At 38.6% G+C, this 26,647-nt stretch overlaps 2 pseudogenes; both read left to right on the top strand.

Annotated features, from left to right (window-relative positions):
* Positions 1-6,947: 6,947 nt before the first annotated feature.
* On the top strand, positions 6,948-7,698 carry LOC149173808 (uncharacterized protein At2g24330 pseudogene; annotated as a pseudogene).
* Positions 7,699-8,587: 889 nt separating this feature from the next.
* LOC149173807 (stress-related protein pseudogene) lies at positions 8,588-9,128 on the top strand (annotated as a pseudogene).
* Positions 9,129-26,647: the final 17,519 nt, after the last annotated feature.

Here is a 26,647-nt window from a genome sequence, read left to right as displayed (position 1 = left end):
TGTTGAATGAGGATGAAGAGACTGCTCAGATAAAATGGTGTGGGCACAATTACTGCATATCATGCATCCTTCAATGGGCTTCTTACGTGGACAATCCTTGGTGTCCTCAATGCAAGCATTGTTTCTCCTCGATGTATGTGTATAGAGCACTAGATGGGAGCATGCACGATCACATGCTTGAAGAAAGCATAAGCCTGCTGTTGCGAGCATCATGTTTGAGATTTTTCCACCCTACGAGGCATATGATGAACAAGATGATTACCCATACGAAGATGAGATTAACGAGGAATATTCTTGGAGTGCAGTGAGAGATCTGGTGACAGTCATTGAAAATGAAGAACAAATTTCTATAAGAGAAGATTTTTTTATTATGACTCAAACTATGGGTAGCAGATCTGCAATTAAATTTCCAGCAAGATTTTTTTATTATTTTTTAAAATAATTCAATAGATTTTCTGAAGAGAGCATAGCGGGGAAGAGAGCATACTAATTTCTTGAATTAATTTTATTTCTGCAGGTTAGTGTGGATGGATAATAAACGTAATTAAGATCTGTGATCAAACCTCGCATTATCTACACTCTTTCTGCCATGTTGCAGGGGCGTTTAGACTCTCGGAAGACAAAGCTTTCTGATAATCAAGCTCTTGGCTTACCCGTGATACATAAACAAGATATAGAAATGTGATGATGAAACATCTCTTACTGTGCCACTGAATTTATTCATTTAATCATGATGATTTATTATTACATTTCATGTTTTGAAAATAAGACAAAAAACTTCTCATGACTTCTAATGAGATCTCATTTTTATTTTTCTAATCTATTCTACCTATCTTTCTTGAAAGATTTATTTATTTCCTAGGTAAAAGAATGCTTCCAGTGAAGCCACCTATGGACTAAGAATTTGAAAATGCTCACATCAAGATTTAAAATTTTTACCTTAGGATTTGCAAGTATGTGAGTAACTTGTCTTAGAGTTGGCTCAAGGTTATTGTCCTTGCTCTCCAAGAAGTACCTGTTCAACATTGTCAAATTCTTCATTCGTAGATGGATGAGTGAGAAATGGGCGATTTAAAATAAAAACTGAATTTAAATTAACTATGTGCAAAAATAAAAATGCTCCAAACTTTGAACTCATTTATGAACCTGCCGTCACCAAGTTCCACAAATTAGTCCATAAAAACGAATGCATAAAATAATTACTAAATCCTTCTAGTTGCACTTCCCCAGCAACGGCACCAAAATGTTTGGTCTAAAATGCGGATGCAAATCAGAGTTCAATTAATGTCAACCCGGGAAGGTAAACTTAGAAGTACCACCTATAGGTCTAGAGAGATTTCTTATTTGTCTGAGATCTATTGGTTCTCTTAGAAGAACACATTCGACAAGATCTCTTCCAATAACTAAACAAACTAGAGAGATTCCTAACTTGTCGGAGATCTTAAGGTTCCCTTACAAGAAAACATGAATTTTAAGATCTCTTCCAACAACTAAACAAACTAGAGAGATTCCTAATTTTTCGGAGGTATTAAGGCTCCCTTACAAGAACACATGAATTTTAAGATCTCTTCCAACAACTAGAATATCTAACAAGAACTTAAAAGCTGAAATGAAATAAAAACATAAATTAAATTATACCTAAAATAAGCATGCAAGTGAGGCCATGGGGGCCCTCCGTAACTCCACAAGCACAACACTTCAAAGGAGACTCAAATGTAGAAGCAACAAAATCAAAGTATGATTCTTTATTTCAAAATATCCATCATGATGCACAAACCAACTCTAAGATTACAAATGGAACTCTAAATTACAAATGGAGGAGATTGTACTCCTATTTATACAATGGGATGAGATAACAAACTCATAATGATGATCCACTAATCTCTCTTTAATTCCATACATCTCTCAACCATCTAGACACATAACCCCCTTTTGTCCTTGATCTTCTCCATGAGATCAAATCTTCTCCATGAGGCTTATCTTATCAAATTCAAATTTGATCATTCAAGGCCACATAAAGGTGTCTTGGAGGCTTCCTTTGTACCTACACATGTCACAAAAACAACACACTTTCCATATACGAAGTAAAATATATTATTTTCTAATATTTAATCAAGAATTTCTCTTAAAAATGCTTGAAAATAAATAATATTTGGAAGATATAAATGAGACCCATTAATGATGAACAATAGGGAAAATGAAGTGACATGGTAGCGAATAATGAGCGATATAATGGAAGCTGTTAGAGTTGGTCTGGTCAGCCCTCCGTCAGAGATCAAAGCTCTTTCTGCATTTCAATTTTAGGTGTCCCGCTCCATCCACTCAACTGCATTTCGCTAGGGACATGTCATGATCTGATGGAGAAAGTCATGCTACTCATTTTCCCTCATGTTTGGCCCCTGTTGGTTCAGGTCTTGATCCACAATCACTGAAATTCATGATAGCCAAGGTCTGGTCATATTACAGGTCAAAGTCCTTTTGATTGCTGGGTCTAGGAAATCATCAATGTGGTTTCTGAAAAAACATGTCCAGAACAAATTCATGTAGGCCAGAGGGAGATCTTATATAGCTATGGTTCAAGGAAGCATCATCATCACCTAAAGAGATATCGACTCTTCTTCAAAACTCTGTTTTCAAGAAAAGTCAAACAACGTCAACTATGACAAAATTTTCCAAAAAATCGACAGTTGACATTTTCAAATGCAGTCATGGATTTCAAAGCCAGAGGCCCAGTCACACAGTCCCCGCAAATAAATGCCGAAAATTTTATCACGAGAGCCAAAATTTCAAAGAAAAAGGGAAAAAGCAGAGTGTTTTAAAGTCAATAAAAAGTGCAAAATATAAACATTATAAAGTGGGTTTTCAAAGAGGAAAAAATTGAGCCGAACTCTCTCAAATTCTATATATATTTGTTTTGACCCAAAACTAAGTCATTGTGATATGCAAAAGCTTGAGAGAGGCATTGTTGAAGAAAAAAGAGCTAAGGAGGAGGAATTCGAGTAAGGAGGGCAGGTTTCTAGGTGGCAATACGCATACATCAGGGCGTGCGGCACACACGGAGGGCGTGACGCACCAGCAGCCAACCCACAGTGAAAAACCAACAAGGGCGCGAAGCACTGAGGGCGCATGGCACACTGGGCTTGGCGCGCGACGCACACAGCCAGGTGCCTAAAAAACACTGCAATTCATCTCAAATCTCGGCGAAGTCAGCGAATCAAGAGGTAGGCCATGATCGACACCTCTTCTCCATCACTTTTGTCATTAATATGAGGTTTGTAAGACGTCTGATGGTACCCAAAAGCTCAATGTCCATCCATGGAAAAATCACCAAGGAAAACGAAAAATGGGGTCACAAAAAGTGATGATGTCCACCAAGGTTTTGTTTCCCCTCCCCTTGTCCCCTCATTCCTCGTCATAGTCACCTCAGTTTCACCTCCATTCCATCATGTTCCCCAAAGCAACCACCCTAAAATCGACCTAAAAGCCCTCTCCCCTGTTTTACAAGCAACCGTAGGGTGAAGTTAAGTGCGCGGCGCACACACAAGGTGGCGCGGCACACTGGGAGCCCGGCCACAGTGTTAACACTGCACTGGCACGGCGCATACCCAGTGCGCGACGCACTGGATAAAGCGCGCGGCACACAGGCCTGTGAGCCTAAAAAGGCACCAAATCTCCCAAATTTTTGTAAATTGGCTCTCAACATTGCAAAAGTTCCCGTAAATATTTTAACCATTGATCCTTAACTCAAGGAAAAATATGTTTTGGTGACCATGAAATCAAAAGAAATTTTTTTTAACCAAAACCAAAAATGACATAAAGGAGGACAAAAAGCTAGGGTTTTTTCCCCAGTAATACAATTGCTAAATAAGCTCTTATCCTACCTTGATCAGCTAATTTCCCTGTAGCATTTTCCCCTTACCATCACCCTAGCTATATTGCCATCATATCTATTTTTCCCCTTTATTCCTATAGCTAAGAATATCCCAAACCCTACCCCATCAAAACAATACCCCAAACACTCCCAAATCCCTAATAAATTTCTCCTTTAAACCCCTATTCCCCTTTTCATCATTCCCCTCCTAACACTTCCCTTGTTGGGCCACCAAATTAACCTCAATTTTCACTCCATTTTCACCTTTATCCTCATTTTGTCACCTCATTTCATCATATTATCATTACATAACCCTATATTTCCATTACCATATGAGTTTATATTTTCATTTTCCAAAGTTATTAATTTCATGTATTTAGAGTGAATTTATGATTAAAATTTAGAGAAATAACATGTATTTGCTTATACCTAAAAGTGGCTTGAGTTTGATGACATGTGTAGATCATTTGGAAGTTTCCAAGGCACCCTTATGTGGCCTCCCAAGATCAAATTCGAATTTCAACTCAAGAGGTGGACCATATTCCAAGGAGAAAGATCATGGAGATTTTGATGTGTCATGGGATTTGTATCTACTATTTAGGGATAAGTTGAGACAAGTATGGGTCTAGTAGATATTTAAGGGATCTACATTTATTGAGTAGATATCCCTAATTTATGTATAAATAAGAGGAGCATCCTCCAAATCATGTTATGATGAGGAGGAGGGAGAGAAAACAATTATCAGTTATTCATTAGCACCAAATTTATGATTGTTCATTCAACATGAATAATATCATTTTCTCCAAATCATGAGTTATGAGTGTTGTTTGATTCTTAAGGTGTGATAGTTGCTCATGTGTGTTCATTGAGGAATGGAAGGATCCCCATACTGAGATAAGTACACTTTGCTGTAAAGTAATGTTGTGAATATACTAATTTTAATTATGATGTTCATATTATTTCTTTGTTGTAAATACTTGTAGATAATTTCAGTATGAATTCATGTTGTGGCCATGTTTTGTTGTGTGAAGGTTGATCTCCTTTCAGTAGCTAGTTTTGATGTGAGAAGGAAAACCAGGAACTCCTAAGTTAGGAGTTTCTTCTCCATGAGCTAGATTAAATTGAAATAAGATTTACTTTCTCATATGCTTTCCTAGATTACATTTAAGTGAATATTGATTCCCTTTCAGTATCTAGGGAAATCAAGTCCTCCTAAGTTAGGAGACTCTTCTCCATTAAGAACTAAATTGAAAACAATATTTACTTGCTTTTATTTATATGCTTTCTTTCTTGCTTTCTTAGGTGTTTGGTAATGTTATTATAGGAAGATTGTAGAAGGGCAATCATGACTCTTGAACAAGAGACTCTTCTATATCTTCTAAAGTAAAATAATTCCATTGATCAAACATTTTTTATGCTTTCATAAAATATATCTGATAGTTTAGATTTGTAATATGCATTTCCATTCTAAACAAACTTCCTACACCTGTTTCATCTAAGGTCCCATATATTTTGGTTTGCTTCTAAGTTTACGATACCCCGGATTGATAAATTAAATGATAGGGATTTAGCAGACAACTAAATCGCCCAACATTTTGGCGCCGTTGCCGGGGAAGCAAACTTAGATGTAAGCTAGTTAAGAAGATTGTTTAGGAAGAATTTGTATTTAAGATCATTTAGGGTTAATTGCATTTAGGAATTTTCATTTAAGTTTATTCTCATATAGAAAACATAGAAATAGAACACAAATAAGAAAACCCCCATTCACTAAAAAAACAAAAAAAAAACACAATAAAAACAATGAGTATAAGTTTGGAACAACTCGCTCAGATCCTAGCAAGTGTTAGAATCTCCTCTTCTTGCGAAGAAGAGATCTTGACAGCAGCCAAAAGCTTAACTACTCCTCTAGAAGAAAACAATGAATTAACATTTGAAAAATCATCCTATATATCTAATGATGAACAATTATTTGAATAGGAGAATGAGGAGGACGAAGAGAAGTTGTAGCTGATCTGAATCAGAGTGGAAATCATGCCTATGAAAGCCTTATCGACAAGTGGTTTCGATGGTTTCAAACAAGTACAAGGTTAGATCGATTTTGTTTTTATTTCATTAGATCATACTCACAAAAACTAGATTTGATCATCCTTGTATAGTTTCATTTTAAAATTGCGAAATTGAAAATGAATATATTTTTACTACTATTGCGTGAATGGTTACACTGGAAATTTAATTACACGTAATAGTTTGTAATTTTCAATTAGCATAGAGTAGGTAGGATTATATTTTATGTTTCAAATAAGTATGCTCTCCTCCTGCGTTTTCACACGATCTCAAGGATCAGAAAGTAGAATGTTTATAAATGTTTTCAGGGTAGCAATATACTTGTCTCCATTTGCTAAAAAAATCATCCTAGATCAATAAAAAATCTTAGGTCTTTTTAGGGTTAGAATAAAATTTAAATGCTCTTTAAAAGATTTCAATTTTAAAACAATATATTAAAAAAAATAAAAAATAAAAAAAATTAGGAATGAAATTCAATTTGTAAAAATAAAATCATCATAAATAAATTTAATTTCTTAATTGGAAAAGAAATTTAAATTTTAGTTTAAAAAAAAAAAAATACAAAATAAATTTCATTTTTTTTTAATTTTTAGTTTTTAATAACAATACAATATAAATAAATAAAACAATTAATTTCTTTTTCCTTTTGTAGTTTTTTTTAACACAAAACAAAATAAAACAATTTTAGTTTCAAAAAATAATTTTAATTTAGTTTAAAAAAATTTATGTATCATAAAAAAAAAATTATTATTTTAGAATCAAATTTCACTTTTTAGTTTTTAACACAATAACATAAATAAAGAAAAAAAATCAAAACCTTTCATACAAACAATGAATAAAACAATAAAGAGGTCGAATCATATAAAAACAAACATACAAAATCCCATACGGCATTGAAAAAAAAAACCAAAGGCCCAAAGTTATTCACCCTGGAGAAATTTGCATTACGAGTTGCATTTAGATTTATGTTCTCGTTCCGCCTCTTTAAACCTGCAAAAACAAAAAAAAAATCTCTGCTCTTCTGTATTCAACATGCTCTGGTTATTTTCGCATGTGTGAGCGCAAGGACCAAAAGACTCTTGATAAATTGCGTGCTGAAAGAAAAGCTAAAATTGATGAACTTAAAGAGCGGACAAATTATTATCTGACTCAGCAGCTTATTCAGAGATATGACCTTGATCCTGCTGCAAAGGCAGCTGTTGCTAGTGTTTTAGCATCCAAATTAGGGGCAGAGTTAGGTTTGAATTTCACCATACAAGATGATGCAAGCATTATCCAAAACCAAGCAAAAAGCCATGATGTCGAAGTTGTACCATCTGTTGGGCTTAGAAACAGGAAACATTCCCATGAAAGGAGTGTTAGTGATGGTAGCATTTCGACTGAGCAATTGGCTGACGATCAAGATGGTTCTGCAGCATTGGTAAACCCTCAAGGTGGCACAAGGCAGCAGGGATATGTAGTTGAGCATCATCAAAAGGGTAGTGCGAGTGAAGGAGGTTGGACTTGCAGCCATGCTTGTTGGTGAAGATCCATCGCAATGTTATGCCCTGAATTGTGGTAACTGTCACATTCACAATGGTTTGGCTAGGAAAGAAGATTTTCCATACGTAACATATTACTGCCCACACTGCCATGTGTTAAATGGTTTGCATCAAGCAGGATTTGGTGATATCGTAGCTGCGTCAGGAAGCTCCAGAACAATCATCGATGTAAATTCTTTTGTGGCGGTTTCAACTGCCTGTAATTTTGCACGCATCTGCTAAACTCGGTTAGAGAAAAATCCTCCTAAAATTGGCCTCTCTGTTTTAATTCGTTGCTATCCTATCTTGATGAGATTTCCTGTGATCTCTCTCCACAGGATCTCGACTTCCCAATCCACGAATCATTCAAAAATATGATTTATTGGAATGACATAGTGACAAGCCCAACAATCCCACCAAATCTGCGAAGGCGAGAGGGTCTGATTTACGTGTTCATTTTAAAAATACAAGAGACACTGTGGATGTATGTCCTTTCTCTGGCAAAGAGCGCTAGGGTTATAGCTTTGCAACGCTAACGCAGATGCATTTGAGTATTTGCTCGGTCCTAGAGAGTTACGTTGGTGGTTTTCATCATTTCAATCGAGTTATGAGGGCAATCTTGATGACGAATGGGTGTTTCCAACGCGGCGAGGAAGATCTTAAGAGTGTAGACAAAGGGGTTTCGACACCCAATTTTTTCTCTCTGGCGGGACCTGTTATGCATTGGATCTTACTCGTTTTCGACCAGATCTTTCACTGTTATGTGATTTGTATTCAGATCGCAAGAGTTATGGGGATGCGGGGTCTGTTTGGCGTTAAGATTTGTCTCTATTAGCATATCGAAGTGTGGATATAGCTGGGGGAGCTCTAACATTATGGGACCCGAAGCTTTTCATCCCAAAACCAACAAGATCTATACCAGATCTGGCGATGAACAGTGAAAAAGATATTGAATTTCATTTTTTTTTAATTAAGAATCTTAATGAGAAGACTTTTGTTCATTGGATTCGGGGTTCGGATCCAATAAGAAACCTGAAGTAAATGATCCAAAAGAGTATGGGTATACCAGCCTTGTTCCAAGTCTTGGAATACGTTGGAAAGGTACTCCAAGTCAACCATCGGTTGGAATTTTATGGTCGGGCCCATTTACCGTAAGATCGAGGGAAAGCCCTTCGAAGTTCTGCGTCTCGTAGATAGAAAGGTGGATGGTGCGATCGTTAAGCTTGATAGTCATGTGCCTCCATCACTCAAATCAAGGACTTGTGAACTCTATGGGGCAGTGAAAAAGGCACCCGAAGCTGCCAGGTCGGTTGTGACTGACATTCGGCAAGTCGGTGTATTGGAAAAGACCAAGGAAGTCGCAACGACTTTGTACGTCAAGTCTGAACCTGCAGCCAAGAACTTCTATAACAAGTATGAGCCTTTTGCAGTAGAATTGTCCCTCTCGGCCTGGTACAAGCTGCGTCAGAGTTGTGGAGGTGCTTATACCACCGAGTGCTTATTGTGTCAAGAAGTACAGTTCTGGTGTTCAGTATTTATCTGATGGGGAGTACTGGGTAGCGGCTTACCTTCCTGTGGTTCCTGTGGAGAAGTTAAAAAATTCAATTCGCAAGGAATTGGGAACGAAGAAAAATGGATCCGAAATTAATGAAGTTGCAGAGATTATTCAGTAGATAACTCTACTGAAGAATGAAATTCTTCTGTTGCGATTACCTTTGTTGCCCACTGACCTGCCCAAATTTTGTGAGAGAATGAATTTGACGGTGATGTAAGCATTTAAATCAGGGTAAGGTCTAATGGGTTGGGGCATGATTGGAATTTTGTTTTTTTTATTTGACAGACAATTTTTTTTTTATTATTCATTATGTTTTTATCTTTTAGGTCAAAGAACATTATAATTAAAAAATAAAAATAAAAAATCAAATCAAATAAAAAAAAATAAAAAAATTAAAAAAATAAAAAATAAAATTCAAACAATTCAAAAAAAAAAAAAAAATCAAAACAATGCAAAACATTTTTTTTATTTTATTTTTATTTTAATAACAATCCAAAGCAATTTTTAATTTAAAAAACAAAAAATAAAAATAAAAATCAAAGCCATTAAAAAAAATATTAAAACAATTCAAAAAAAAAAAAACCAATTAAAAAATTAAAAAAATTCAAAATAATTAAAAAAAGTTGCAAATGGAAATTTCTTAACAGCTGGAAACATTTTATGCTAACTTGTCTTGTTGGAGTTGGGAACGAGCGCACAAAGGCAACAGGTAAAAAAATTCATTTCATTTTATTTTGTTGCTAGCATTTATACTTGTATTTTATGTTCTTCAAAAAGCTCTCACAATTTTCATGCAAGATTTGTACTGAGTTTTGACAGGTGCGCGATGATCCAAGTCCATGTAGATGTGATCTCTCGAAATCACATTCATTATTGAAAGCTTGAAGGAGTTAATTACAAATGTCATGACATTTGTGGCTACAGAGAAATCTTTTGCGTCATGATATGTTACCCACACTTCTCCTTCAAAGCCTCATCAGTCATCCATGTTAAAGTCCATTGATTCATTGCCTTATCCATCATGACTTCATACATGTCTACTTTTCTGAGTCGCATACATTTTTTCCTACCATTCAGTTCATCCTTTTTGCCTCATGAATAAACCATCCATCTCTCTATATTGCCTTGCTTTCCTTGCCATAAAAACTGTTTGACCATAACATCTTGTATCTATAGTCCTACCAATCATTTGTACGAACTCGCGTTGACTGATGTGGGATTCCTTAAGGCCCACCTTTCAACAAGTCTTGACCCATCGACCTCAACACTTTATCTGGGACAAAGACTAGAGTCATTATTAGTACCTTGAGGCTTGCATGCCCTAGTGGCAAGTCTTCTCGCCAACGAACAATGGGAATACATTAATGTATCTTGTTTGTTGGATCTTGCAAGTGGCTCGATATCAGCTCATTCATTTGCACTTCGCAAGATGTACTTGGGTACCTTGGCACTCATTGACATTAATGGTGAGTTTTCCTCGCATTGGTTAACGACATTCATCAATGGTCGGTAATCCAATGACTTCTTTCCATGTTCAACGTCGACACATTCATTCACATGGAAAGAATTGTGCCACGATATGGGACGAGATGAAGACTATATGATTCAGGAGCAGATTATTTTATACTTTGGAACAGATTCAGTAGCAGTAATAAAGGATCCACATTCTCAACTTCATCCATCATATATGCAACCAAGACACAGATCACATTCTTGTATTCTTCATTCCATGATTTAACAGCAGAAGCTACACTTTTCTACATATACACACTTTGTCCACTCAGGTAAGTAAAGGTATGTTCTTTTCTAGCTTTTTATCATAAAATTCCTTTAATACTAAAATTATAATTTTTGGAAAATGTTTCACCATGTTCATATTCACATTCATACTCCATTATCACCTTCCATATGTCATATATGTCCTTTCTACACATATCATCCTAACCAACATACTTTTTCCAAACAACTACCATTGCATTATGATTCAAATGTTACATGTTTTGCAAATAATGATCAAAGAAAGAATGGTTGATTAAACGTTTTCAAAGTCTTTTGATGCAACACAAAAACAATGAAAGTATTGTTACACAAGAACCAATACTAAACAAATTTTGGTTGTCACACAAGAACCAACCAAAATAATATGTTGCAGTCAAATGTTTTTAAGAGAAAAGACTTTGCAAAAAGGAACAAAGTTGTCAAAAAGAAAATTATGTGAAGTTAAAAAAATCGACATCAGCCAAAGTACATGTAAAAGCAAGACAATTCAAAAGATCAAATCATGATCAATGTAATAGATTGCATGAGGACATGCAATAACTTAAGTTGGGGGGTATGTTGGGCCGCCAAATTAACCTCAATTTTCACTCCATTTTCACCTTTATCCTCATTTTGTCACCTCATTTCATCTTATTATCATTTCATAACCCTATATTTCCATTACCATATGAGTTTATATTTTCATTTTCCAAAGTTATTAATTTTATGTATTTAGAGTGAATTTATGATTAAAATTTAGAGAAATAACATGTATTTTCTTATACCTAAAAGTGGCTTGAGTTTGATGACATGTGTAGATCATTTGGAAGTTTTCAAGGCACCCTTATGTGGCCTCCCAAGATCAAATTCGAATTTCAACTCAAGAGGTGGATCATATTCCAAGGAGAAAGATCATGGAGATTTTGATGTGTCATGGGATTTGTATCTAGTATTTAGGGATAAGTTGAGACAAGTATGGGTCTAGTAGATATTTAAGGGATCTACATTTATTGATTAGATATCCCTAGTTTATGTATAAATAAGAGGAGCATCCTCCAAATCATGTTATGATGAGGAGGAGGGAGAGAAAAAAATTATCAGTTATTCATTAGCACCAAATTTATGATTGTTCATTCAACATGAATAATATCATTTTCTCCAAATCATGAGTTATGAGTGTTGTTTGATTCTTAAGGTGTGATAGTTGCTCATGTGTGCTCAATGAGGAATGGAAGGATCCCCATACTGAGATAAGTACACTTTGTTGTAAAGTAATTTTGTGAATATACTAATTTTAATTATGATGTTCATATTATTTCTTTGTTGTAAATACTTGTAGATAATTTCAGTATGAATTCATGTTGTGGCCATGTTTTGTTGTCTGAAGGTTGATCTCCTTTCAGTAGCTAGTTTTGATGTGAGAAGGAAAACCAGGAACTCCTAAGTTAGGAGTCTCTTCTCTATGAGCTAGATTAAATTGAAATAATATTTACTTTCTCATATGATTTCCTAGATTACATTTATGTGAATATTGATTCCCTTTCAGTATCTAGGGAAATCAAGTCCTCCTAATTTAGGAGACTCTTATCCATTAAGAACTGAACTGAAAATAATATTTACTTGCTTTTATTTATATGCTTTATTTCTTTCTTTCTTAGGTGTTTGGTAATGTTATTATAGGAAGATTGTAGAAGGACAATCATGACTCTTGAACAAGAGACTCTTCTCTGTCTTCTAAAGTAAAATAATTCCATTGATCAAAAATTTTTTATGCTTTCATAAAATAGATCTGATAGTTTAGATTTGTAATATGCATTTCCGTTCTAAACAAACTTCCTACACCTGTTTCATCTAAGGTCCCATATATTTTGGTTTGCTTCTAAGTTTACGATACCCCGGATTGATAAATTAAATGACAGGGATTTAGCAGACAACTAAATCGCCCAACACCCTTGTTTTATTGTCCCCTTGGTAACAGATTGTTAGAGCATTCATCAGTGTCATTGGATTCAAAGGGCAGCATTAAACTCAAGGTACAAGCAGTAGTGATGGCATCAGAAAATTCATCAGATTATGAGGGGGATACACACAGTGACACATCTTCAGGAGAGAGGGCCCATAGGAGACATCACCAGAGTGGCAGACATCTCAAAGACGAGCCCAACACCCTCACAAAACTATAGGCATGCCCACTTGCCATGTCTTATTTCCAGCACTTGGCATGTTATGAATTTTTCCAAAGGGTGGCAAATGTCAGAGTACATCATGAGTTGGCCCGCCTTTTTGCACTTCATCTACAAGGAGGCCAATCTGTCCTGGCGGGGGTCACTTTCACCTTGACATCGGAGGCTATATCAGTGGCAACAGGGATACCTAACGTTGGGGAGCGGTGGCATAAGAAAAAGAAGGTGGAGAGTCATCACTATGAGCCTTACATCAAGAACAGTTGTTTGAGCCAGCTCACCAGGGTTTTTCCCTTTAGATTTTTGAGGGAGGACTATGCCCCACTCATGAGATTGATCATGAAGTATTTCAGTTGTGAGGGGAGGTTTTCTCGCCTTTATGCCTATCACATCCGCTTGCTCATGCATTTCACCAGGGTGAAGACGATGAGCCTCCCATTTTTCATCTGCAACAACATTGAGAAGATGAAAAACTTTATGCAGCGCAAGACCCCACGACAGCAGCTAAACAATGTCTATCATTTTGCTCTCATCCGGATTTTAGTGGAACATCAGTTGTGATTGCAAGGAATTGCTTGGGAGGACTTCATTTCCTGTGATTTCTTCAGCGCTCCACCGGTGATATCAGAGGCAGAACACAAGGTGGGAGGTCCTTCACATCAGGCTAAGCATGAGTTGGGAGGTCCTTCACATCAGTTTGAGCCTGAGATGGGAAGTCCTGCACATCAGTTTGAGAGCCATAAGACTGCCACCATGCCAGTTTTCATCACATATCAGAGAGGCTATCCGAAAGGCACCAGACTGTTGTTTGTAGCAGCAAAGCGAGTGTTATCTCCACCTGGGGTGGAAGGGGCCTCGCTTCTGCCATCAGCACCACAGGAGCAGGTTAAGGGCAAGGAGCCAGTGCAGGAGGAAGGGCCATCAGGTGAGCAAGAAACCGAGCTTGTTCTCCTCCAGGATGATGAGACCGATGCGGAACCCACCAATGAAGAGCTTATAGAGATTATCAAGGAGCAGCAATCAGAGATTGAAGACTTAACCATTGATTTAGAAAGGGCCAAGTGGAACATGAGCTACCTGGAGCGAAGAAACAAATAGCTTGAGAACCAATAGATGATCATGGAGCTACAGAACATCCGTGAGCGGCGCCAAGCTGCTCAAAGAAGAAGGGTTCCGCTCACCTCTTTGGAGCAAGAAATCAATGAAGATCGGGAGTCCAACCTTGAGAGGGTCAACATGCATTTGGAGAGGCTGTTGGAAAAAGAAAACAGGGAGAAAGACATGCTGAGGTGCTTGACTCATCACTACCAGGCCCGCAACATGAGTTCCAAGGCGAGAATCAGGAGCCTAAAGGCAAAATTGAGCAAAGCGAGAAAAGAGGCAAAAGAGGCAAAGGAGGCAAAGGAGCAAGATCAGCTTCAAATATTGGTTGAGGCTTCCTTGGCATAGCAAAGCACTTCATAGGGAACCTCCAGCCCAAATTCCAAAAAATTTGGGCAAATTTTGGTCACAGGCAAAATTTTTGGGCACAAAACATGAAATTTCTCCCTGTGTGTTGCGCCACTGGTGTGACGCTAAAATTCTAGAGCTCCAATGGAGAAACCGCTTGCATATTCGGATTCAGCATCGAAAAATACGTCTACTGGTGTCTGGGCAAGAAATTTTGACAAGTTTTGGGTCTCCTAAAGGTAAAAAAACACCCAAAAATGGCCTCTCTCCCACTTTTTGGACACACAGAAAGTAGTCTTGGGAGAATGAAGCTTTCGAGGGGAAAATGAGCTTCAAATTCACAAATTCTAGTTGGGTTGGAAAGTAGACGGGACAGGATTTCTAACAAGCCCACTTGGGAACATTTTGGACACCTGCAAGTGCCCCAAAATAGGCTCCAAAGTGGCACGACGCACAGGGAATTTGGCGTGACGCACAGGGGAAAAAACGGCCAAATTGCTCCCGTTTCACGAAATTTCGGGTCAAGACTTCTCCAAGTGGGCCCGGTCATCTACTCTTCAGTTTTTTGGCACCAAGGGCGGCTTTTAAAGACTTTTCTCTCCAGGTGGGCATCTATCCAAGTGGCAAAAGAATACAAAGGGTCACCCCAGCCAAATGGCATGCTTGAGAGAGCTGTACCTGTAGCTGATGGTTGGCTCTCCATCTCCTTTTCGAAATGATTTGAGTAACTTCCCAACCCCTAGGTATTCTATCTCTTCTCTACACCTTCTATATATTGTAAGCAAGTTATTTGCAAAGGGTTGGCTAGCTTGTAACTTCTGGGAGACTGTGGGAAAGAAACTCTGTTTCTGCACTATGTATTTTTGACAGAGAGTTAATGAAAGGCAGTGGCTCTGTTTCATGAGATTCTTGTGGTTGTGAGTGTGGAAAATGTGTTCTTATGTTCCATATGTATCTTGTTATGTTTTATAATTCATTTCATGTTTCATTTTAGTGAAATTTTCTAAGTGAGATTAGGTAGAATTCAATTTATATTGCTCTGCCTGTGGGAAAATTTCATGTGCAGTGTTATTCTTTTGTTGAAAAGGATTCATGCGACCATGCCCTTTTCACTATCTTCGGCAATCTTTCCATTCCGCGTCACCTTAAGTTGAAATTTCTGCGCTTCCCGCCTACCTTGCCTCACGGAATAATCTGTGCCTTCATTCTCAATTCTCTATTCTTTGCTAAGCACCAGTCCCATATACATCCCAGAAGCTCGGCCACTTTCAAAAATATTTTCCAAAATCCTTTTTCACTTACTAGCCTAAGGTAAATATCGCATTGCAAGTCATCTCAGACCATTTTTCCTATCCATTCGCTGAGCGTGACTCGGAGAGAGCCCTCTCCTGCTCTGGTAGGGCTAGCTACCAGACTGAGCGTGGTTTGTGGTTACCCTAATTTTTTCCTTCCTTCAGCCTGAGGTAGATTTAGGCGATAACATAGTGGCGACCATACTTCGGACTTAAGTTGAAAATCAAATCCCCTTGTTTCATAAGAATTCTAGGCTTCCGGATGATGAGCTTAGGATTGGAAAGGCTGAGTAAGTTGATTGTGTCCCGTAATTCCTCTCAATAGCATGCTGGCTTCAAGATGATACACCAGAGCAAATCCGGACCCGGACCCTCCTCACATTTATGAAAATCCAAATTTGATCCCAAGACTCCTTCGTCAAGAAAGCACCATAACCCCCGTGTTCAAATCCCATTCATGTCCCGATATTTTTGAGTATCTTGAGGAGCTTGAGTTTGACGAACGGTTTGAGATATCACTATTTGAATCTAAATCTGAAAAGGTTGTTGATTACACCGTCCCCGATCCGCAATTTCTTGTAGACCTTGAGACGGAAAGAGCTAATAGATTAATCGATAACTACATTGCCACACAGCCCCAAACTCCAAGTGCAAGCCCCTTGCAAACTGTGCATACTCCTCCAACACCTCCAAGGCCAAATCCACCGAGAATGATGGCTGCCCGTTTTTCTCCTCTTGTTTTGCCCCAAGTCCTAGATGACATGCCAAATGACTATCAAATTAAAATCCAGTTTTTTGATGGCACTCCTAACAACATTACAACTCAACAACATGTGGATAAAATGGCAGATTTCTATGAACTTCATGAGATCGATGCGGAGAACGTGGCAATGAGGCTCTTTGTACAAACATTTGCAGGTGATGTGAGGAAATGTTTCAGAGGTTTGACGGCTGCAAGCATCACCACCTTGGCTGAGCTACAAAGGCAATTTTTGAACAGGTGGGAAGTCAAAAAGAATCCCCTTCAAATTCTAGCCGAGTATGAACAAATTAAGCGGAATGCCAGTGAGTCGGTCCAAGATTATTGTGTTAGATTTAATGCAGTCTACAATGATATCCCAGACCATCTAAAGCCACCTGTGGGACTAGCAATGATGAAGTTTCCGGATGGTTTTGATGCTGACATGGTGTACCAATTACGAGAGAGAGAACCGGCTACAATGAAAGATATGCAAAAAATTGCAGTCAGCGTTGAGGCTAACCTGTTGTCCAAAAGAGCAAGAGCGAAAGCAGAGAAGAAAACCACGGTGAAAGAAGAATATTCTTCAATGGATCAGCTGCTCAAGAAGGTAGAACAGATGCTCGAAAGGGTAAAACTTGACAAGCCAGAGCCACAAGTTAGGAATCCTAACTTTCGTGGCCAACAACAGCCACAATATAGAAATAGACAAATAGATCAACGGACTCAAGAGCAGACAGCACAACAGCCGATAAAAACACCTTTGCAGCAGAATTTTGTACATGGACCGGAATCAGATGAGGAAGGGAATGTAATAGGCGAGGAAAACCATCTTTTTACTCCAGATGAGCTGCCTACTTACATCACCGAAGAAGAAGAATGTGCAGTGAATTTAGCTACACACCAAGACACCAATTTTATCCTAGCTAACGAAACCATGTTGGAAGAAGAGTCAAAAGAATATCAAAGGGGGTATATGAATGCTTTGTCCACACAACAACAACGATATTCCCTTCGAAACAGAGATGTACCGGCTAGACAAATTCAGAAAAAGAAGGAGGATGAAACAACAAAGAAAGATCTATCAACTACACAAAGAAAGGAAAAGGAGGTGGTTGTTCTGGAGAGAAGCAAATCGAAATCAGCAGAACAATCACAGCAACCGGCCACCTCAAAAGACAAGGAAAGGAAAGAGATCCCAGTTAAATAGGTAGAAAGAATTCCCGCTTTCAGCCTAGAGAATGAGATTTCTAAGCTAAAGGTATCCATCCCTTTGACTGAAATCATGAAGAACAGCAGCTATAGAGGATAGATTTCTAAAATGTTGAACTTGGACCCAATGTCCGACATGGTAAACGTGGAAGATGATCAGCCTGAAATGATTTTTGGGCCAGCGACAAATGGTGAGTCTCCCGAGAGCGAAGTGCCACCCTTCTATATCAGTTTACGATTGCATGACTTTGTGCTACACAATGCCATGTTTGATTCCAGAGCCTCTCACAATCTCATGCCCAAGGCTATCATGGATAAGCTTGGTCTAGACATCACCCGCCAATATCATGATCTCTATTCATTCGAATCCAGCAGAGTAAGGTGCATAGGGCTCATCAAAGACTTAGTTGTGAGTTTGGATCAGCTTCCTATGAAAAATGTTCTGATGGATGTAGTGGTAGTAGATATTCCTCCAAGGTTTGGTATGCTTCTTTCCAGGTCTTGGGTAGCAAAATTGAAGGGGACACTACAGCTGGATTTCTCCTATGCAACAATCCCGGGTTTGGACAAATGAAGAAATTATATCGGGAACAAAAGATGAAGTATATGATCACAAGCAAGGAGAAACCAATAAATCATCCTATAAACTATGTACATACAGATTTAGAGTCTTTTGTTTTATTTTCAGATAGTTTAAATGAAATAGATAGTCAGATAGTAGAAGCAGACGACATTCCAGAGATAACAGAAAATTTTAGAGAGATTTTGAAGAAAGAAAGACAAGAAAAGCAACAAAAGATTGGGCAATCAGTTGGGAACGATGGACATCAAACAAACAATGGACAACAAACAAACGATGGACAACAAACTAACAATGGACAGCAAAAAGATTTTTAGCACTTGCAAGAAGAAGAAGAAGGCTTATGGACCATGGATTTTGATGGATCAGTAGGGAATGATGGAGCTGGTATTGGTATTTGGGTACGCAGTCCTTTCTCCGCCCCAAACAAAGTACCTAGCAACGTGAGAGTTTGCTCCTACAAGCTGACCTTCGAATGTTCCAACATTGAAGCTGAATATGAAGCTCTGATTGCTGGCTTGAAGATTCTTAGGAAGCTGAATGAAAAGAGGATTTCAGTATATGGCGACTCCGAGTTGGTGATAAAACAGGTCAGAGGTGAGTTCCAAGCAAAACATCCTATGATGCGGGCCTATCGTAATGCAGTTTTGGACATTCTAAAGCTATTTTCCGAATACACCTTGACATGTGTGCCACGAATACAAAATAGTATTGCTGATGCTCTTGCCAAGGCAGCGAGCAGCTTGAAGATCCCCATGAACTCCTGCAATAAATTTGAAATCCATGTCAAGCATCGTCCAACCATTCCAGACAATCAACGACATTGGCAAGTGTTCCAAGATGATGAGGAGATTAAGGATTTTCTGCTCAACAAAGGCAAGTTCAAAGAGACCTTAATCGATGTGGAAAACGATGAGAACAAAGGGAATGGTATAGAAGAAGTACAAATCAATCAAATGGACGTATTGCAGATGAAGAACAACATCATTCCTAAAGGCTTGATACCCCTAGAAGAGCTTTTCGATCAGGATGACGTAGCCTGCAAGCCAACTTTGCAGCCCACGGAGAAAGGTGTAGAAGAAGTCAACATCGGTACAACAGTAAATCCAAAATTGGTAAAATTGTCCAAGACACTACCACCAAAGATCAAGGACAAATATATCAGTTTAATGGCTTCATTTGCAGATGTATTTTCTTGGGATTATTCTGATTTAAAGACCTATGATACGAACATCATTTAGCACACCATACCTATCAAGCCCAATCAGAAACCATTTAGACAAAAGCTGAGAAGGATCAATACAAAGTTGCTGCCATCCATCGAAAAAGAGATAAATAGGTTGTACAAGTCAGGTATCATTGTGCCTATCAGATTTTCAAATTGGATATCTAACTTAGTGCCTGTACAAAAGAAGACCGGTGAGATCCGTCTATGAATTGATTTCAGAAATCTAAACAAGGTCTCATTGAAGGACAACTATCTACTTCCCAAGATGGACCATATACTTCAGCGAGTAGTGGGGGAATCTTGTATGTCCCTGCTTGATGGTTATTCAGGATATGACCAAATTTCAGTCCATGAAGATGATAGGGATAAGACAACATTCACAACTCCATGGGGAACATTTCACTATGCCAAAATGCCATTCGGTTTGAAGAATGCAGGTGCCACATTTCAGCGTGCAATGGACTTGGCGTTTGCAAATGAGAAGGATGTGTTTTTGGTGGCGTACTTGGATGACTTGATGATGTTTTCAAAATATGATGAAGAGCACATGCATCATCTAAAAATTGTCTTTCAAAAATGCAGGAAATATGGTTTATCGTTGAATCCTAAGAAGAGCTTGTTCGCCATGGAGGAAGAAAAATTACTTGGGCATATCATTTCAAAAGATGGCATCTGCATAGACCCAGCACGTGTCCAAGCAATTCAGCAAATCGAGGCAACTATGGGTACCAACTCGTCGCAGAAGCCAGGCGGAACAGTCGTGAGGTAAGTTCGGACAAGTAGGAGAGGGGGTATCTCTCTTCCCTGTCTTCACAGACCCTCGTGCTTAACTCCCAGATCCGGAGCTTTCCTGGTCTTCTTAATGCTATTGGATTTACTCTCATTAATCAGACTCTTATGTTTGACATTTTATGTGGCCTTGGAGAGTTAACTCTCCACTCGCCTAATCCAAGGCCCTAAAATCCTAAACTTGTTGGTGTAACTGACTAAAACAAAAAGTTCTAGTGGATTTTAATTTAGCGCTTGATTTTATTAGGCTGTTCTTTAAGTCACAAGGTAATGGAGATGAAACTTGTGGTGTTTTTATGGATGCAAAAGAAATTAATAAAACTTAGCTACATGCACATGCACTTTTTGTTTTTGATGAAGAGCAATTTCTATGAGGTTCAGAGGTACTTCTAATATAAACAAATTTTCCTTTTCTTTTCAGACTCCACACTCACAAAAACTAACAAAACTATATATGCCTAAAAAAAGATGCAAATCTATCCTAATGCAAGAACTATATGTGGATGCGAGATTTAAAGACTACTCTAAAAACAAAGAAGGAAAGTTGTTGCCTTATCAAATTTGTCTTGCCACTAAAATGCTTAGATAGAAGATGATGTGTTACCAATCATTTCGTCCAAACAATAAAAACAAGTTCTAAGATAAACACAAAGCACTTTCACTTCGCAAAAAAGGAAATCAAATGAAAAGCAAGTTTAAGAAAGCGAAACTCAAAACTTTCAAAAGATTTTCTTTCAATCAAACCAAGAAGTTTTTTTCAAAGAAGAGCTCTCAAAAATACTGACACCAATGATTGATAAATAGACAACCAAACACTTTTGTGAATTGACACCTTTCAAATGATGAAAACCCAACAAAAATAAATGCGTTTGAAATCGCACTTGACAATCAAAAGCAGCAATGAAAGTCCAAAAGATCAAAAGACAAGTTTCAAGAAAATGGTAACAAACAACTTTCCCGAAACGAAGGAGCAAATGGTCACAAAAATGGTTTCGTTAAGCAAACAAAAAGGGTCACCAAAACAAAATGAACACAAAGATTGAATCCAATCTTCCTACTCTGCCAAAAGAGAGCAGTCAAGATTCTTAACCAGAAATCTTGTGTGTCAAAGAACAATGACGCTTGCAATCAACGAAAACAAGACTAATACTCCTTATAACTAGAGAGAGTTCAGAACAAGATGCCCCCTGTTAAACAGAGGACTGTTGCTGGAAAATGACTGCTTCAAACTAACCCAAACCACCAGACAAACATTCAGCAAAAAGAAAATTTATAAATCTTGAAAATTATATAATATACGCGCCTGCAGTGATGTGCAGAATGCGTGTACACGCGACTGTAACTGAAGAAACTCGCGTATACGCGGGTTCACTTAGTACAACTTGTGTATATATGCTTCTGTAATCCAGGAAAACAACCTATCTGAAGATTTTCAAAAAAAAAAAAAAATACAGACTGAAAAAACTGGAAAAGCTTAGAGTTCAAGAACAGATCAGACAGTCAGAGCCAACAAACAGAGAGGCTGAGCCTTGATTGGCTTGAAGACTACCCAAACTAGGAACAACAAGAGTGTTGTCCCCAGTGGAGTTGCCAATTCTGGTTGAGGGGAAAGTACCCCTAGGGTCCTTTGGGTTAAGACTCTACCAGACTGAAAATTGCTTATTCAAAGAAACACACACACAACCATTATCTTTACTGTAAGCAAATTCTAATGTTAAGGGTATGTACCTAAGGTCCTATGTTCGAGAAGGCATTTAGGGTCCAAACCCTTCTTGGAGTTCCCTTCTTCTCCTTTGACCTGTAAAACAAACAAATCAAAGAACACAACAGTACATGGACAAATACTTATACATAAACCATCTTCATGCTATAAAGTTAGTTATAAAAATATTTAAGTAACTACTTGCATAAGAATTCAAAACAAGAATCTCATAAGCATAAAGAAAGATTGTTTCAGGAACTAAGACGTGTTTCTTTATATAAAGGCAAGTAAAGTACATATAACGGAAAGATTTCACCTGAAACACCTTCAGCAGGCTCCAAGCAAAGCTTCCTCTCAGATTCGTTCCAGCCTCAAGCCTCCAACAAGATCTCCTTCCAAGTCTTATTCAATGATGATAAAGGATGAATGATCACCAATACACATGGAAACAAGGGTTTCCTATGAAAAATGGGGGAAGTGCAGAAAGCACCAAGGACTTCAGACCTGGTCTAAGGGGAAAATCTCAGCATAATAATCTTTCTCTCTTTTCTCTCTCCCTTAGGCCTTCCCTTTGATGTCTTTTTATACCATCTCCAAAGTAGTTTTTTAGTTAGGAGTTGGTTGGGAACAGTTGGGCCACGGGCACTAACAGGTGATCAGCAGGTAAAACCCGCGATCTTCGCCCGAAAATAAGGAATTATTTATTTTTTTAAGTGTTTTAATACATACACGCGGGTTGGGTATACACAGACCCGCGTGTACACGCATTTAACTCAGGGCAATGTCGCGTATAAGGGATAAAACACTGTTTTTTAAATTTTAGGACCAGGTTTGGAAGGAGATGTTGCCCTAGGCCATGAGTGCAGCATCACAAACCATAAGAGTGAGATTTGGAGCTATAACATCTGCCTAGGAACAAAAAGGAGATACAGTGATTCAATGGTAAGATGAATTTTCTGCGTCACTTTGTGCCTAATCTTGCGGAACACTTGAAAGAAATGACCAACATGCTTAAGAAGGACAGCCAGGTGAAATGGACAGATGAGGCCGTAAAATCTTTCAACTTGGTCAAATTGGCCCTTTCTTCAGCTCCAGTTCTAGTCAGCCCGGATTACACTCAAGATTTCATATTGTTTTCATTTGCTTCTGAGCACACTATGGCAATGGTATTGTTGCAAAAAAGGGATGATCATGAAATATCCATTGCATTCTTCAGTAGGGCTAAAAGGGATGCAGCTTTGAAGTACAACATCATTGAAAAGAAAGCCCTGGCATTGGTGAAGGCACTGAAATATTTCCGAGTGTATATCTTACATTCTCACATTCTGGCCTATGTTCCTAATACTACTGTGAAAGATGTTTTAGTGCAGACCGATCTGGAAGGGAGAAGGGGCAAATGGATCACAGCCTTGCTTGAATACGATGTGGAGATAAAGCCTACAAATCTGGTCAAAGGACAGGGATTGGCGAAGCTAATGGCTGAGTCAAATTTGCATGCATTGGACATAAATCTGATCGCTACCATGTCCGATGAGAATGATGAAGGAAATTCAGTTCAGCTATCCAAAATGTTTGTTTTTTCCCCATGGCATTGATATAATCTATGTGATGAAAAATCTATCACCACCGCCCGGCATGGTTAGAAACAAAGCGAGAACACTTAAATTGAAGGCTGCCAAGTTTTGTATCTTGAATTCTGCACTGTATTGGAAAGATCCCGGTGGCATTTTACTAAATTGTCTGGTGGAAGAGGAGGCAAAGAAAGTCATGGAGGACTTCCACGGAGGAGAGTGTGGTGGACATCTTTTTTGGAAGTCAACAGCAAACAAAATCTTGAGAGTGGGGTACTACTGGCATACTTTGTTTGCTGATGTGCATAAGATGGTAAAGTGCTGTCATAAGTGTCAAATTTTCAAAGGAAAACGGAAACTACAGCCTTTGCCACTCAAGCCTATCGAAGTGAGCACTCCATTCCAGTAGTGGGGGTTGGATTTCATTGGGGAAATTCATCCCACCTCTTCCGGACAGCATAGGTGGATCCTTACAACGACGGACTACTTCACAAAGTGGATTGAGGCAACACCTACCAGACAAGCGACAGACACGGTAATCATCTCATTTCTCGAAAATAACATCTTTTCTCGCTTCATTTGTCCAAACAAAATAATCACTGATAATGCAGCAGCCTTTAAATCGAAAAGGATGGTAGAATTTTGTCACCGATATTATATAATTTTGGGTCATTCAACCGCCTATCATCCGCAAGGCAATGGATTGGCGGAATCTTCGAATAAATCTTTGGTCAACATCATCAAGAAGCTGCTAGAAATAAATAAGAAGAGCTGGAACAAAAGGTTGGTTCATGCACTTTGGGCAGATCGAATCAGTCAGAAAAAGTCTATTGGTATGTCACCGTTTGAGCTGGTTTATGGTGTGGACACAGTATTCCCCGCTTCCCTTGCTGCCCCGGTGGTCAAACTTCTTCAGGAGGCCGGCAGTGAGGAAGATCCCATGCAGAGAAGGCTGAATCAAATGATCCACTTGCAGCAAACAAGAGAGGAAGTTTTCAAAAACACATCCAAGTTACAGGAGAAGATAAAGAAAATCTATGACAGAAAGGCAAAAGCAGATAAATTTCAGTTGGATGATGTGGTGCTTAAGTGGGATGTAAGGAATGAAGAGAAAGGCAAGCACGGAAAGTTCGAAAATCTGTGGAAAGGTCCTTTCAATATCGCAACATACAGGGATCAAAATGCCTTTCTTCTTAAAGAAATGAATGGGGAAGACTGTCCTGGAGGGCCGATCAATGGTCGGCTGCTCAAGCAGTATCATTGCTGATTTATTAACGCTGCTTCCACTGTCATTGTAAATACCATTTTTATTTCAGTTTCTTTTCAGTATGTAAAGTCAGTTTTTGAGTTATTCCAATTGTCAAGTTTGAGTCAATTTCTTGGTTATTTCAATTTTATAAATAAGTCAGAGTCTATGTTGTTTATCAAAATGATGACTCCATAGAAAAATGGACAAAAAGGCACTATCTAGCTCCTCCAGAGATCTGTTGTTCTTGGCACCTCCAAGGAGCTACCATCCCCCATTGGAGCCAATGTTAGAGTCGGTCTGGTCAGCCATCCGTTAGAGATCAAAGCTCTTTCTGCATTTCAATTTTAGGTGTCTCGCTCCATCCACTCAGCTGCATTTCACTAGGGACATGTCATGATCTGACAAAGAAAGTCATGCTACTCATTTTCCCTCATGTCTAGCCCCTGCTGGTTCAGGTCTTGATCCACAATCACTGAAATTCATGATAGCCAAGGTCTGGTCATATTACAGTTCAAAGTCCTTTTTATTGCTGGGTCTAGGAAATCATCAATGTGGTTTCTGAAAAAACATGTCTAGAACAAAGTCATGCAGGCCAGAGGGAGATCTTATACAGCTATGGTTCAAGGAAGCATCATCATCACCTAAAGAGACATCGACTCTTCTTCAAAACTCTGTTTTGAAGAAAAGTCAAACAAGGTCAACTATGACAAAATTTTCCAAAAAATCGACAGTTGACATTTTCAGATGCAGTCATGGATTTCAAAGCCAGAGGCCCAGTCACACAGTCCCCACAAAGAAATGCCGAAAATTTTATCATGAGAGCCAAAATTTCAAAGAAAAAGGGAAAAAGCAGAGTGTTTTAAAGTCAATAAAAAGTGCAAAACATAAACATTATAAAGTGGGTTTTCAAAGAAGAAAAAATTGAACCCAACTCTCTCAAAGCCTATATATATTTGTTTTGACCCAAAACTAAGTCATTGTGATATGCAAAAGCTTGAGAGAGGCATTGTTGAAGAAAAGAGAGCTAAGGAGGAGGAATTCGAGTAAGGAGGGCAGGTTTCTAGGTGGCGCGGCGCATACATCAGGGCGCGTGGTGCACATGGAGGGCGTGACGCACCGGTAGAAAACCCATGGAGGGCGCGATGCACTCGGGGCGGGCGGCGCATTGGGCTTGGCGCGCGACGCACACAGCCATGTGCCTAAAAAACACTGCAATTCATCTCAAATCTCGGTGCAGTCAGCGAATCAAGAGGTAGGCCATGATCGACACCTCTTCTCCATCACTTTTGTCATTAATATGAGATTTGTAAGATGTCTGATGGTACCCAAAAGCTGAATGGCCATCCATGGAAAAATCACCAAGGAAAATGAAAAATGGGGTCGCAAAAAGTGATGATGACCACCAAGGTTTTTTTCCCCTCCCCTTGTCCCCTCATTCCTCGTCATAGTCACCTCATTTTCACCTCCATTCCATCATGTTCCCAAAAGCAACCACCCTAAAATTGACCTAAAAGCCCTCTCCCCTGTTTTCCAAGCAAGCGTAGGGTGAAGTTACAGTGCGCGGTGCACACACAAGGTGGCGCGGCGCACTGGGAGCCCGGCCATAGTGTTAACACTGCACTGGTGCGGCGCATACCCAGCGCATAGCGCACTGGGTAAAGTGCGCGACGCACAAGCATGTGAGCCTAAAAAAGCACCAAATCTCCAAAATTTTTGTAAATCGGCTCTCAACATTGCAAAAGTGCCCAGAAATCTTTTAACCATTGATCCTTAACTGAAGAAAAAATATGTTTTGGTGACCATGAAATCAAAAGCAATTTTTTTTAACCAAACCCAAAAATGACATAAAGGAGGACAAAAAGCTAGGGTTTTTGCTACAGTAATA

This window comes from Pinus tabuliformis, chromosome 4_2 (assembly GCF_031772625.1).
Source record: "Pinus tabuliformis cultivar Carrire ecotype Pingquan chromosome 4_2, CPIR1, whole genome shotgun sequence".
NCBI classification, from domain to species: Eukaryota; Viridiplantae; Streptophyta; class Pinopsida; order Pinales; family Pinaceae; genus Pinus; species Pinus tabuliformis.
The sequence above is the reverse complement of the archived record's forward strand: the minus strand, read 5'-3'. Positions and strand labels throughout refer to the sequence as shown.